Raw genomic sequence first — 12,765 nt, forward strand, 5'->3', positions numbered from 1 at the left:
GAAGCAGAGTTCTTTAAATATATCTTTGAGTGGTTCACTAAGTTCCAGGAGTTGCCTCAAATAAATAATGGGTTCAGAAAAGGGTTAGTCTGTAAGTGCCCATCATGGGCTAAAATGCATGCTGTGCTTGGATGCCACCAACAGGTGGAGGCTAAGGGGGATCGTTTTTCAGAGAAACCTTGATCACCTCAGAGAAAGCATCTCATGACCCCTCAGGCAGCTGGCCACAAGTGGACAAATGGTGCTAAGTCAGGCCTCTGCTTGCAACTGAAGAAAGACTAGCCAGGAAACATGAGAAGTACTGAGGCTTTGGGTTTGTATGAGGCTTTTTTGAGAAGCACATTCAGTCCATCTTCTTTGCTCCTAACAGTGATGGCTGGAGGACTCAGAGGGATGGAAGGCATTTATTTGTTCCATCTGACAGGGAAGGAAAATCAGCCTCTGAGAGGAGAGGTGATAGATCCAAGTCCAGCTCTAATTACAATTCAGGTGTCTAGGTTTCCTTATCCAAGGAATATTCACAGACAGAAACAAGTGAAAAACAAGAATCTGTCATAGCATACAGCTGTTCTCTGCCTGGCCCTGAGGAAGATGTATTGGAGAATCACATAATTCAAGAAGGAATGGCCAAAGAGAGTAAAACAAGGAGAGGATGTAGAGACCTCAATAGATGGTCCATTGAAGGAGGTAGATACCAGAGGATAGTACCAGATGACCTGAATTCAAATCCTGATTCTGCTCCTAAGTTCCTAAGTGGACACGAGGGTAAAATGAGGGGCTTTGTCTCAAAAGACCTTCCAACTCCAAATGCTAGGAATACAAGAAGCATTGATTAGGCACCCTACTGTTTACAGAAGGGCAAGTAAGTGGCAGATAGTTCACGGGGCATGGGTCATGACCTTAGATACTTATTAACTGTATAAACCAAGATAAGACACTTATCCCTGTTTGCCTCAGTTTCCTCATCTGCAAAGTGAGACAATGCAACGGCAAAGAACTCTAGTGTCTTTGCCAAGAAAACTCCAAATGGGGTCTTTCAAAGGATCACTCATGACTCAACAACTAAACAAAGTGTATGGAACCCTGGTTAGAGGCTCAGTTAACTCTTAAGTTGAGATAAGATGGGTCCCTTCCCTCATGGGTTTTGGAATTCCTCATGGCATTTGGAATAAGACTTGAACTATTATAATTGTGATGTAAACAATTGTGATATACTCTTGTGCTAAATATTAGAGAAATGAAAACACGGTATTGGGTGAGTTCCAAGGGAGAAAGCTGTTACTCCCATGCATACATACATGGAGGAGATGGTATTTGGAGGTGATTACATCAGTAACTGGACATCCACGTAGTGCACTACATAGAATATTCTGGAGTCAGGAGGACTCCTTTTTCTGTGTTCAAATCCAGTCTCAGACATTTATTCGCTGTGAGACATGGAGCAAGCCATTTCAACCTGTTTCCCTCAATTTTCTTATCTGTCAAATATTCTAGAAAAGGGAATATAAACCACTCCAACATCTGGCAGGAACAGCTCACAAAGGGTCAGAAGTGACTGGAAAATGACTGAACAAGGAGATCAGTCTGTAGATTTAAGAGTCCTGACCTAGCTTTCTTGTCTAACTGTGTTCCTGTCCCTTCCTCTCTTGGGCCTCAGTTCCCTCAGCTGTCAGAAGCTGGGTGAGGGGGTGATCAGGCTTGTGTCCAGTTAAAGCAGGTGTTCAACCACACCCATTTGACATGTGAAGAAACACACTCAGGGAGCCAAAGTAATTATGTCCATGGTAACTAGGGTGTGCTGCAGTTAGCTTGTACCAGCTCTGGAGGGCCAGCCCCAGTGTAACTTTTTACATTTGGGATATTGGTAAATATTAAATCAGAGCTTGATTTACTTTTTGTTCACTATTTAGGCTTAAGAAAGTGTTGCAGAAAATTAAATTTCAAAGCATGTCGTGGATATTTTTGTATTTTTGAGGGGATGGTAGTTAAATATTTACTAGAACACACCTGTATATACACACATTGATGCTCAATCCCATTTGGATCTCAGGTTTCCCAACTCCTGGCAGGAGTTGTGTCATTGATTGTAACACTAGAACCATGTTCTGTTCACACTAGACAAAATCTCCTGGCTATAGTATTTGTTGTTAGAACACTGACTAACCAGACCACTGACCAAAATGGTCATCAGAATGGTGCAGAGGCTCACCCTGTAAGGGTAACAAAGTGAGCTCCCTATTTCTAGAGGTGCTCAGTGGAGTCTGAATGACCATGTTCAATCTACAACTTATGATTGAAATTGGGGGATGCTACAGAATAAAGGAATTCTTCTGTACAGTGGGGAAAATCCTGGCTCTGGACTGTATGTAGAAGTGACCTAAGGCCCCCTCTGACACATACTGCCCATATGACCACAGACTAGTCATTTCCTCTCACTCTCACTTTGTTCATCTCTACAAAGAAGGAGCTGATATAGATGGTCTCTAAAATCTCTAATAGCTCTAGGGATCTGATCCTAATTGAACATTAGAATGTGCAGTCTGGTCAGAAGAATCTGTAGTTGGCCACTCAAGATGAGAGACCAGTTAATTAATCCAATCCATATCTACAAAAAAGGCTCACCTCTACAACCTTCCTCGTCATCTAGCTTTTGTTTGAAGATTTGACTAAGAGTGATTCTTTCCTTTTTTGTTTTTTCTTTTGGGGAGGGAGTTCATTGTTAATTTGTGTATTATTCTGAATTTGAAAAACACTAACAAGTATAGACATCTCCATATACAGAAGAAAAAAAGGACTGCTATTGGTGGCTTTTTCCCACCCATGGTTAATCTTATTTTGTTTTGAAGCACCATTTTGAAAATTATATTTTGTTTTTGAATATGAATCTGTGTATGTCATTATACACAACATGGGTTTTCTAAAAGTATATATTTAGCATTTTGGTTCCAAAACTTTCTCTACAATCTGTGTTTCCCTCTGAAATTTTTAATATCTTCTTTGTATTTGGCGGAGCCAAGATGGCGGAGAAGAAACACACGACTCAGTGAACGTCCTCACTCCCTCACAACCAATTAGATAAATTAAGTCTCAAAATTAGCTCAGGACTGATAGATACCACAAGGACTGGAAGCACGACTTACCAGCTGAAGAGAATCTGGAGTTTCAACAGGAAAGGTCAGTTCTCAGGGGAGGAATAAGAAAGACCAGCACAGATGGTGGGGTAGGGGCACACTGCACCCATTGCGCTGGGAGGGGCTCTGGGATCAGAGAAGCCACTGAGGTAAAGGAATCTGGCACAGGCTGTTAGCTCTTCTCTGCTAATTATTTAGCAGTTCAGAAGAGAAAGCCAAAATATTTTAAAACTCAGATTAGATTCCCCCCCCACACACACCCTGGGGGTGACTCAGCAGAGAATCAGCACCAGGGGGTGTGGCCTCAGCTCCCTCCTGAGAATAGTTAAGAGACTGACAAGTGGGTGGATACGGCCCAAGGCAACACACACGGCCTAGCTTAGCTGGAGGGAGTGGAACTCAGCTCCAGGAAGTCCCAGAGAAGCGGAACCTTTGAACTAGGGACCACGGTTTCTGGCAGACACTTCCAGTTTGAGCGCAGGGGCTTCTCACATCACCTGCTGCAGACACCCACTCCCCACCCGGACACATAGGCTGAGCTTCTTGCTGTCTTCACTATTCTACACCCTCAAAGCACAGCAGTGCTAATCACCTCTGAGGCGCTTCCAGGGAGGGGGTGGGGAACTCTCTCCCAGAGCTCTCTCTTAGCGCGGGCGCAGGGGCCGCTGCATCCATCCGGTCTGGGAGGAAGCTGGTAAAGAAGTAAATAATTTCCTACCCCAGGGACAGACCCCAAAACATTTTTTAAGTATGAGCAAAAAAGCTAGAAAAACTATAGATTCCTTCTATACAGAGAAAGAGCGGGTATCCAACCCCGAGGAAGTTAACAGCAAAGATTCAGAAGATAACAACCTAAAGGGGAACGATTCCTGCCCCCCATCACATAACTCTCTCCTAGAAGAAGCTCTTAAGAAATTGAAGGAGATCGAAGAAAAATGGGGCAAGGAAAGGGAAGTTATGATAGAGAATAACAACGTCCTGAAATTGGAGTTGGAAAAAATAAAGAATTCACAGGAGATGCAGGGAAACAAAATTAGTGAATTAGAAAAGGTTAAAAAAACACAGGAAAGTAGGATTTCTGAATTGGAAAAGATAAAAAAGTCTCAAGAAAATAGAATTTCTGAATTGGAAAAAGAAAATAATTCTCAAAAAAAAAAATTAGGGAAATGGAAAAAAATTCAATAGAGCAAAACAATTCATTTAAAAACGAAATTGGGCATTTACAAAAAGAACTAAAAACTGTGAAAGAAGAAAATAACTCCTTAAAAGTCAGGATGGAACAAATAGAAATGAATGATTCACAGAGAACCCAAGAATCAGTCAAACAAAACAAAAAAAATGAGAAGCTGGAGAACAACGTCAAATACTTACTGGGAAAATCTATAGACCTGGAAAATAGATCTAGGAGAGATAATCTGCGGATTATTGGACTTCCAGAAAACTATGACCAAAAAAAGAGCCTAGATTCTATTTTACAGGAAATTATCAAAGAGAACTGTCCAGAGATAATAGAAACAGAAGGGAAAGTAGATGTGGAAAGAATTCATCGAACTCCTTCTGAAATAGACCCTAAAAAAAGAACACCACGGAATATTGTGGCTAAGCTGCAGAATTACCACACAAAGGAGAAAATCCTGCAAGCAGCTAGAAAAAAACAATTTAAATACCAAGGTGCCACAATAAGGGTCACCCAAGATCTGGCTGCCTCCACATTAAAAGATAGAAGGGCCTGGAACCTGATATTCCGTAAGGCAAAAGATCAAGGACTGCAACCAAGAATGAACTACCCAGCTAAGTTTAGCATCTTTTTCCACGGAAGAAGATGGTCATTCAATGAAACAGAGGAATTCTATATGTTTCTAAGAAAAAAACCAGACTTAAACAAAAAATTTGATCTACATCCACAAGACTGAAGAGAAACAGAAAAAGGTACACAGAACCCTTGAGAACTGTAACTCTGTTGTGGGTATATAAAAAATACTCAAGGATAATTTGATTTTACTGATATAAAAGAAAAAAAGGGGGGTGTAGTAAAGGGAAGGAGGTCGGTTCAGAAAAAGGGGAAGAAGTGATAAAAAGAGGGAAACTACATCCCAGGAAGAGACATAGAAAATACACCATATCTGAGGGAACTTAGTGAGGGGGAGAATCATTGTGTGAATCTTACTCTCATCAGAAGAGGCTCAAAGAGTAAATAATTAACATATTTGTTTTTCAGAGAATTTTCTCTCACCTCATTAAAAGGGGGGAGAGGAAAAGGGAAAAGGAAAAGGGGAATAAGTGAAGGGACTTGGAGGGAGGGGGGAGGGATCCTAAAAAAAAAAAAAAAAAAGAGGGAGGGTTGCGCGTCACAAGGGGGGTCTGTAAATTAAATATCGGGGAGGGGGATCAGGGGGGTCAAGGGAAAAAAGCATAATCTGGGGATAATATGATGGCAGGAAATACAGAATTAGTAATTTTAACTGTAAATGTAAATGGGATGAACGATCCCATCAAACGGAGACGGATAGTAGATTGGATCAAAAAGCAGAACCCTACAATATGTTGCCTACAGGAAACACACTTAAAGCAGGGAGATACATACAGAGTAAAGGTAAAAGGTTGGAACAGAGCCTATTATGCTTCAGGTAAAGCCAAAAAAGCAGGGGTAGCTATCCTTATCTCAGATCAAGCAAAAGCAGAAGTAGATCTCGTTAAAAAAGATAAGGAAGGAAACTATATCCTGCTGAAAGGTAGCATAAATAATGAAGCCATATCAATACTAAACATATATGCACCAAGTGGTATAGCATCTAACTTTCTAAAGGAAAAGTTAAGAGAACTGCAAGAAGAAATAGACAGTAAAACTATAATAGTGGGAGATCTCAACCTTGCACTCTCAGATTTAGACAAATCAAACCACAAAACAAACAAGAAAGAAATTAAAAAAGTAAATAGAACATTAGAAAAACTAGGTATGATAGACCTTTGGAGAAAACTGAATGGCGATAGGAAGGAATATACTTTCTTCTCAGCAGTTCATGGATCCTATACAAAAATTGACCATATACTAGGACATAAAGATCTCAAAATTAAATGTAGGAAGGCAGAAATAATAAATGCCTTCTTCTCAGATCACAATGCAATAAAAGCTACATTCAGTAAAAAGTTAGGGGTAAATAGACCAAAAAGTAATTGGAAACTGAATAATCTCATCTTAAAGAATGACTGGGTGAAAGAGCAAATTATAGAAACAATTAACAATTTCACCCAAGATAATGATAATGATGAGACATCATATCAAAATCTTTGGGATGCAGCTAAAGCGGTAATAAGGGGAAATTTTATATCTTTAGAGGCTTATTTGAAGAAAATTGAGAAAGAGAAGATTAACGAATTGGGCTTACAACTTAAAAGGCTAGAAAAAGACCAAATTATAAACCCCCAACCAAAAATTAAACTCGAAATACAAAAATTAAAAGGAGAAATCAATAAAATTGAAAGTAAAAAAACTATTGAATTAATAAATAAAACCAAGAGTTGGTTTTATGAAAAAGCCAATAAAATAGATAAACCTTTGGTAAATTTGATCAAAAAAAAGAAAGAGGAAAATCAAATTGATAGTCTTACAAATGAAAAGGGGGATCTTTCCACCAATGAAGAGGAAATTAGAGAAATAATAAGGCGTTACTTTGCCCAACTTTATGCCAATAAATTTGATAACTTAAGTGAAATGGATGACTTCCTCCAAAAATATAGGCTCCCTAGATTAACAGAGGAGGAGATAAATTGCTTAAATAGTCCCATTTCAGAAAAAGAAATAGAACAAGCTATTAATCAACTCCCCAGGAAAAAATCCCCAGGGCCAGATGGATTCACATGTGAATTCTACCAAACATTTAAAGAACAATTAGCCCCAATGTTATATAAATTATTTGAAAAAATAGGGGATGAAGGAGTCCTACCAAATTCCTTTTATGACACAGACATGGTACTGATACCTAAACCTGGTAGATCGAAAACTGAGAAAGAAAATTATAGACCAATCTCCTTAATGAATATTGATGCTAAAATCTTAAATAAGATATTAGCAAAAAGACTTCAGAAAATCATCTCCAAGATAATACACTATGATCAAGTAGGATTTATTCCAGGAATGCAGGGCTGGTTTAATATTAGGAAAACTATTAATATAATTGACCATATTAATAATCAAATTAATAAGAACCATATGATCATCTCAATAGATGCAGAAAAAGCATTTGACAAAATCCAACATCCATTCCTACTAAAAACTCTTGAGAGTATAGGAATAAATGGATTATTCCTTAGAATAATCAGGAGTATATATTTAAGACCGTCAGTAAGCATAATATGCAATAGAAATAAACTGCAACCTTTCCCAGTAAGATCAGGAGTGAAACAAGGTTGCCCACTATCACCATTACTATTCAATATAGTACTAGAAACGCTAGCCTCGGCAATAAGAGCCGAGAAAGAGATTCAAGGAATTAGAGTAGGAAATGAGGAAATTAAACTATCACTTTTTGCAGATGACATGATGGTATACTTAGAGAACCCCAAAGACTCTGCTAAAAAGCTACTAGAAATAATTGAAAATTTCAGCAAAGTGGCAGGATACAAAATAAATCCACATAAATCCTCGGCATTTTTATATATCACTAACAAAATGCAACAGCAAGAGATACAAAGAGAAATTCCATTCCAAACAAATGTTGATAGTATAAAATATTTGGGAATCCATCTACCAAAGAAAAGTCAGGAATTATATGAGAAAAATTACAAAACACTTGCCACAAAAATAAAATCAGATTTAAATAATTGGAAAGACATTCAGTGCTCTTGGATAGGCCGAGCGAATATAATAAAGATGACAATACTCCCCAAACTAATCTATTTATTTAGTGCTATACCAATCAGACTCCCAAGAAACTATTTTAATGACCTAGAAAAAATAACAACAAAATTCATATGGAAGAATAAAAGGTCAAGAATTGCAAGGGAACTAATGAAAAAAAACTCAGAGGAAGGTGGTCTAAGTGTACCTGATCTAAAGCTATATTATATAGCAGCAGTCACCAAAACCATTTGGTATTGGCTAAGAAATAGACTGGTAGATCAGTGGAACAGATTAGATACAAAGGACAAAAAAGGGTACATCTATAGCAATCTAATCTTTGACAAACCCAAAGATTCCAACATTAGGGATAAAAATTCATTATTCGGAAAAAACTGTTGGGAAAACTGGAAATGAGTATGGCAGAAATTAGATATGGATCCACACTTAACACCATATACCAAGATAAGATCAAAATGGGTCCATGATTTAGGCATAAAGAGGGAGATAATAAATAGATTAGAGGAACAGAGGATAATCTACCTCTCAGACTTGTGGAGTAGGAAGGAATTTATGACCAGAGGAGAACTAGAGATCATTATTGATCACAAAATAGAAGATTTTGATTACATCAAACTAAAAAGTTTCTGTACAAATAATACTAATGCAAACAAGATTAGAAGGGAAGTAACAAATTGGGAAAATATTTTTAAAAACAAAGGTTCTGACAAAGGTCTCATTTCCAAAATATATAGAGAACTGACCATAATTTATAAGAAACCAAACCATTCTCCAATTGATAAATGGTCAAAGGATATGAACAGACAATTCTCAGAGGAAGAAATTGAAACTATATCCACTCACATGAAAGAGTGTTCCAAATCACTACTGATCAGAGAAATGCAAATTAAGACCACTCTGAGATACCACTACACACCTCTCAGATTGGCTAAGATGACAGGAACAAATAATGACAAATGTTGGAGGGGATGTGGGGAAATTGGGACACTAATACATTGCTGGTGGAGTTGTGAAAGAATCCAGCCATTCTGGAGAGCAATCTGGAATTATGCCCAAAAAGTTATCAAACTGTGCATACCCTTTGACCCAGCAGCGCTACTACTGGGATTATATCCCAAAGAAATACTAAAGAGCGGAAAGAGACATATATGTGCCAAAATGTTTGTGGCAGCTCTTTTTGTTGTAGCTAGAAACTGGAAGATGAATGGATGTCCATCAGTTGGAGAATGGTTGGGTAAATTGTGGTATATGAAAGTTATGGAATATTATTGCTCAGTAAGAAATGACCAGCAGGAGGAATACAGAGAGGGTTGGAGAGACTTAAATCAACTGATGCTGAGTGAAATGAGCAGAACCAGAAGATCACTGTATACTTCAACAACGATACTGTATGAGGATGTATTCTGATGGAAGTGGAAATCTTCAACATAAAGAAGATCCAACTCACTTCCAGTTGATCAATGATGGACAGAGGTAGATACACCCAGAGAAGAAACACTGGGAGGGGAATGTAAATTGTTAGCACTAATATCTGTCTGCCCAGGTTGCATGTACCTTCGGATTCTAATGTTTATTGTGCAACAAGAAAATGATATTCACACACATATATTGTACTTAGACTATATTGTAACACATGTAAAATGTATGGTATTGCCTGTCGTCGGGGGGAGGGAATAGAGGGAGGGGGGGTAATTTGGAAAAATGAATACAAGGGATAATATTATAAAATATATATATATATAATAAAAAAAAATTAAAAAAAAAAAAAAAAAAAAAGACTTACTGAGAGTATATGGCTTGTGATGGAAAATGTGAGGCAAAGGTTATGGTCGTTTAATGAATTTATTATCAGAATTTCAAATTGTTTTCCAAAATGGTTATGCATTTACTACACCAACAACATTGTATTAGTAATCTTCTCTTCCCCAACCATTACAAACTTAAATATTCTCATATTTGTCATATGCAGTTAATTTTATGGGTTATTTTAATTTTCATTTCCCCTATAATAAACACTTTGATAATTAAAAAAAAAAAAAAAAGTAATTGGCACTTAGGTAAGAAAATTTCTCAACTGATTCAATAAAGTCAACGAGTGAAAAAAAAAAAAAAATATCTTCTTTGTATTTTTTGCTAATCACTTCATTGACATTCTTTTCTTTTCTTGGCATCAATTTCACTATTCTTCCTCCAAGTCTGTCTCCCTCCCTCCAAAAATCTCCTCCTTCAAAACAAGTGGATATTGTTAAACAAAATAAATCCATACATTGGCCATGTCTGAAACCTTTACTTCCTTTTGTACCTCTGTCAAGAGGGCAGAAACATATTTCCTCACTCATCTTCTGGCACTGAGGTTGTTCAATGCATTGGTGAGATAAGTTCTTAGATCTTTTGAAGTCATTTTTCTTTATGGTATATAATCATTGTATACATTATCCTCCTGCTTCTTCATACAAGCTTATCCATGTTTTGCTCAATCTAGCCCTTTCGTCATTTTTTAGGATTCAATGATATTCCATTAATTTACCTGCCATAATTTCGTAAGTCATTTCCCAATAAATTTCTACATTCTTAGTTTCCAGTTCTTTGCTGTGATAAAAGGGTTCTTATAAATACTTTTGTATAGAGGGGTTTTATCTTAAAAAACCATAAATAAATATTCTATTTTGGTAGAAGTTCTTTCTGTATCTATTGATAAAATCATGAGTTTTTTGTTATAGTCTATTAAACATTATTAATTTTTATATAAAATCAAATTAACCCTGCCCTCTTGGTATAAATCCAAACTGGTCATAGCATAGAATCTTTTTTGTATTTTTCTATAGCCACTTTGCTCACATTTTATTCAGATTTTTATATCAATATTTATTAGAGATATGGTCTACAGTTTCTTTTTCTGCTTTGTCTCTTTCTGTTTAAAGTATCAGAAATATATATGTGTGTTGGGGCCAAATGATGTGGATCTCTTAGAATCAGCAGGAGTCAGGATGAGCAGAGGTCTTTCTTTATTCTTGGTCTTTTGCTGTAGCAGTCAGGGGATTAGATCTAACAATCTCTACACCTCCTTCCTCTCTTTCTCCACTGCCAAGAGACTGAATCAATCTCCTCCTATTCCACCCACTGATCTCATTTCCCTTTCTTTGTCCACACTCCCAGATGAAGCCAGCACAGACTAGTTAAGTAGTGTCATCTTTCAAACATGTGGCACTAGAGAATTGTCCAATTGGTGATTACCCTCACTTGCTAGGTTACCTTGCATCTGCTCAGTTCTAGCCCTTTACATCTCCTGCTTTCTTTTGTTTTAGAACATAGGTGGTCACGCCATCCCTGACTACTCAGGAATAGAGGTGAAAGCAATAAAAAGGAGGTAATATCACCCCCCTGACTTTTTAGGAATGGATGTGAAAGCAGTAAAAATGAGGTTATATCACCCCCCTGACTTTTCAGGAATGGAGGTGAAAGCAGTAAAAAGGAGGTAATATAACCCCCCTCAACTTCTCAGGAATAGAGATGAAAGCAGTAAAAATGAGGTAATATCACCCCCCTGACTTTTCAGGAATGGAGGTGAAAGCAGTAAAAAGGAGGTAATATCACCCCCCTCGACTTCTCAGGAATGGAGGTGAAAGCATTAAAAAGGAGTTAATATCACCCCCCCTGACTTTTCAGGAATGGAGGTGAAAGCAGTAAAAAGGAGGTAATATCACCCCCCTCGACTTCTCATGAATGGAGGTGAAAGCAGTAAAAAGGAGGTAATATCACCCCCCTTCCGACTTTTCAGGAATGGAGGTGAAATCAGTAAAAAGGAGGTAATATCATCTCCTTTCCCTGAATTCTGAGGAATGGAGGTGAAAGCAGTAAAAAGGAGGTAATATTACCCTACCTGACATCTCAAGAAAGGAGATGAAAAGCACCAAAGGAAAGTGGCTATTGCTAGCGGATTTCTGGGCTAAAGGATCTTATTAGAGACAGGTATGCACAAACCCATCATCATGGGAGGTGTTATACAAGCACATAGCAATAACACATAGGTTATTGGTGATGACTCTCCCCACAGGCTCGATGAGGTATAACAAACATGAATTTTACATGCAAGTAATGATATAACAAACAATATAAATCAACATGTTCTTGTAAAAGATTTCCAGAAGTCCTAGAAGGAGGATATGTAAACATCAGTCACACATACGCTTTCTTCAGCAACCAAGAGACAGTTCAAAACCAAACTATTGTCCATTTCTTCACGTGTCATGGAATCCAATGATCCCCACAAGTTTTTGAAGTCCTGCAACAGTTTTATGTCTCAGAGAATCCAATGATTCCTGAGGGTTTTCAAGTTTGTTTTTTGATGTCCATGACTCAAATACCATATCTGCCATGCTCTTTCAGGGGTGGGCACAGTCAGCAACGGAATCACCCGATGTTTCTTGGGTCTTCTCCTTCGTTTCAAGGGTCTGCTCTGTCTCTCTCCAATGAACAAGGAGAATACAACTCATTGGCACCCATCTGATTCCTTCTCCATCTGTAGAGATACAAGCAATCCCTCTCCCCCAAACAGTTCACCTTTCTGTTCCCTGCCATTCACCATTTTCTGGGTCTCTCCACATGACCTGGAGATTATCTAAAGACTGTGGAGCTGCTCACACTGGACACTGCCCTTCTGCTTTGTTATAAAACATGTCTGCCAGAACCAGTGCATCTTTGTCAAAATTTTAAAAATTAATGGTATAGAGAACTAAATTTAGAAGTTCTCTAGGGTTTCCCATGGCTCCCCCTTTC

This window comes from Sminthopsis crassicaudata, chromosome 3 (genome assembly GCF_048593235.1).
Source record: "Sminthopsis crassicaudata isolate SCR6 chromosome 3, ASM4859323v1, whole genome shotgun sequence".
Classification (NCBI taxonomy): Eukaryota; Metazoa; Chordata; class Mammalia; order Dasyuromorphia; family Dasyuridae; genus Sminthopsis; species Sminthopsis crassicaudata.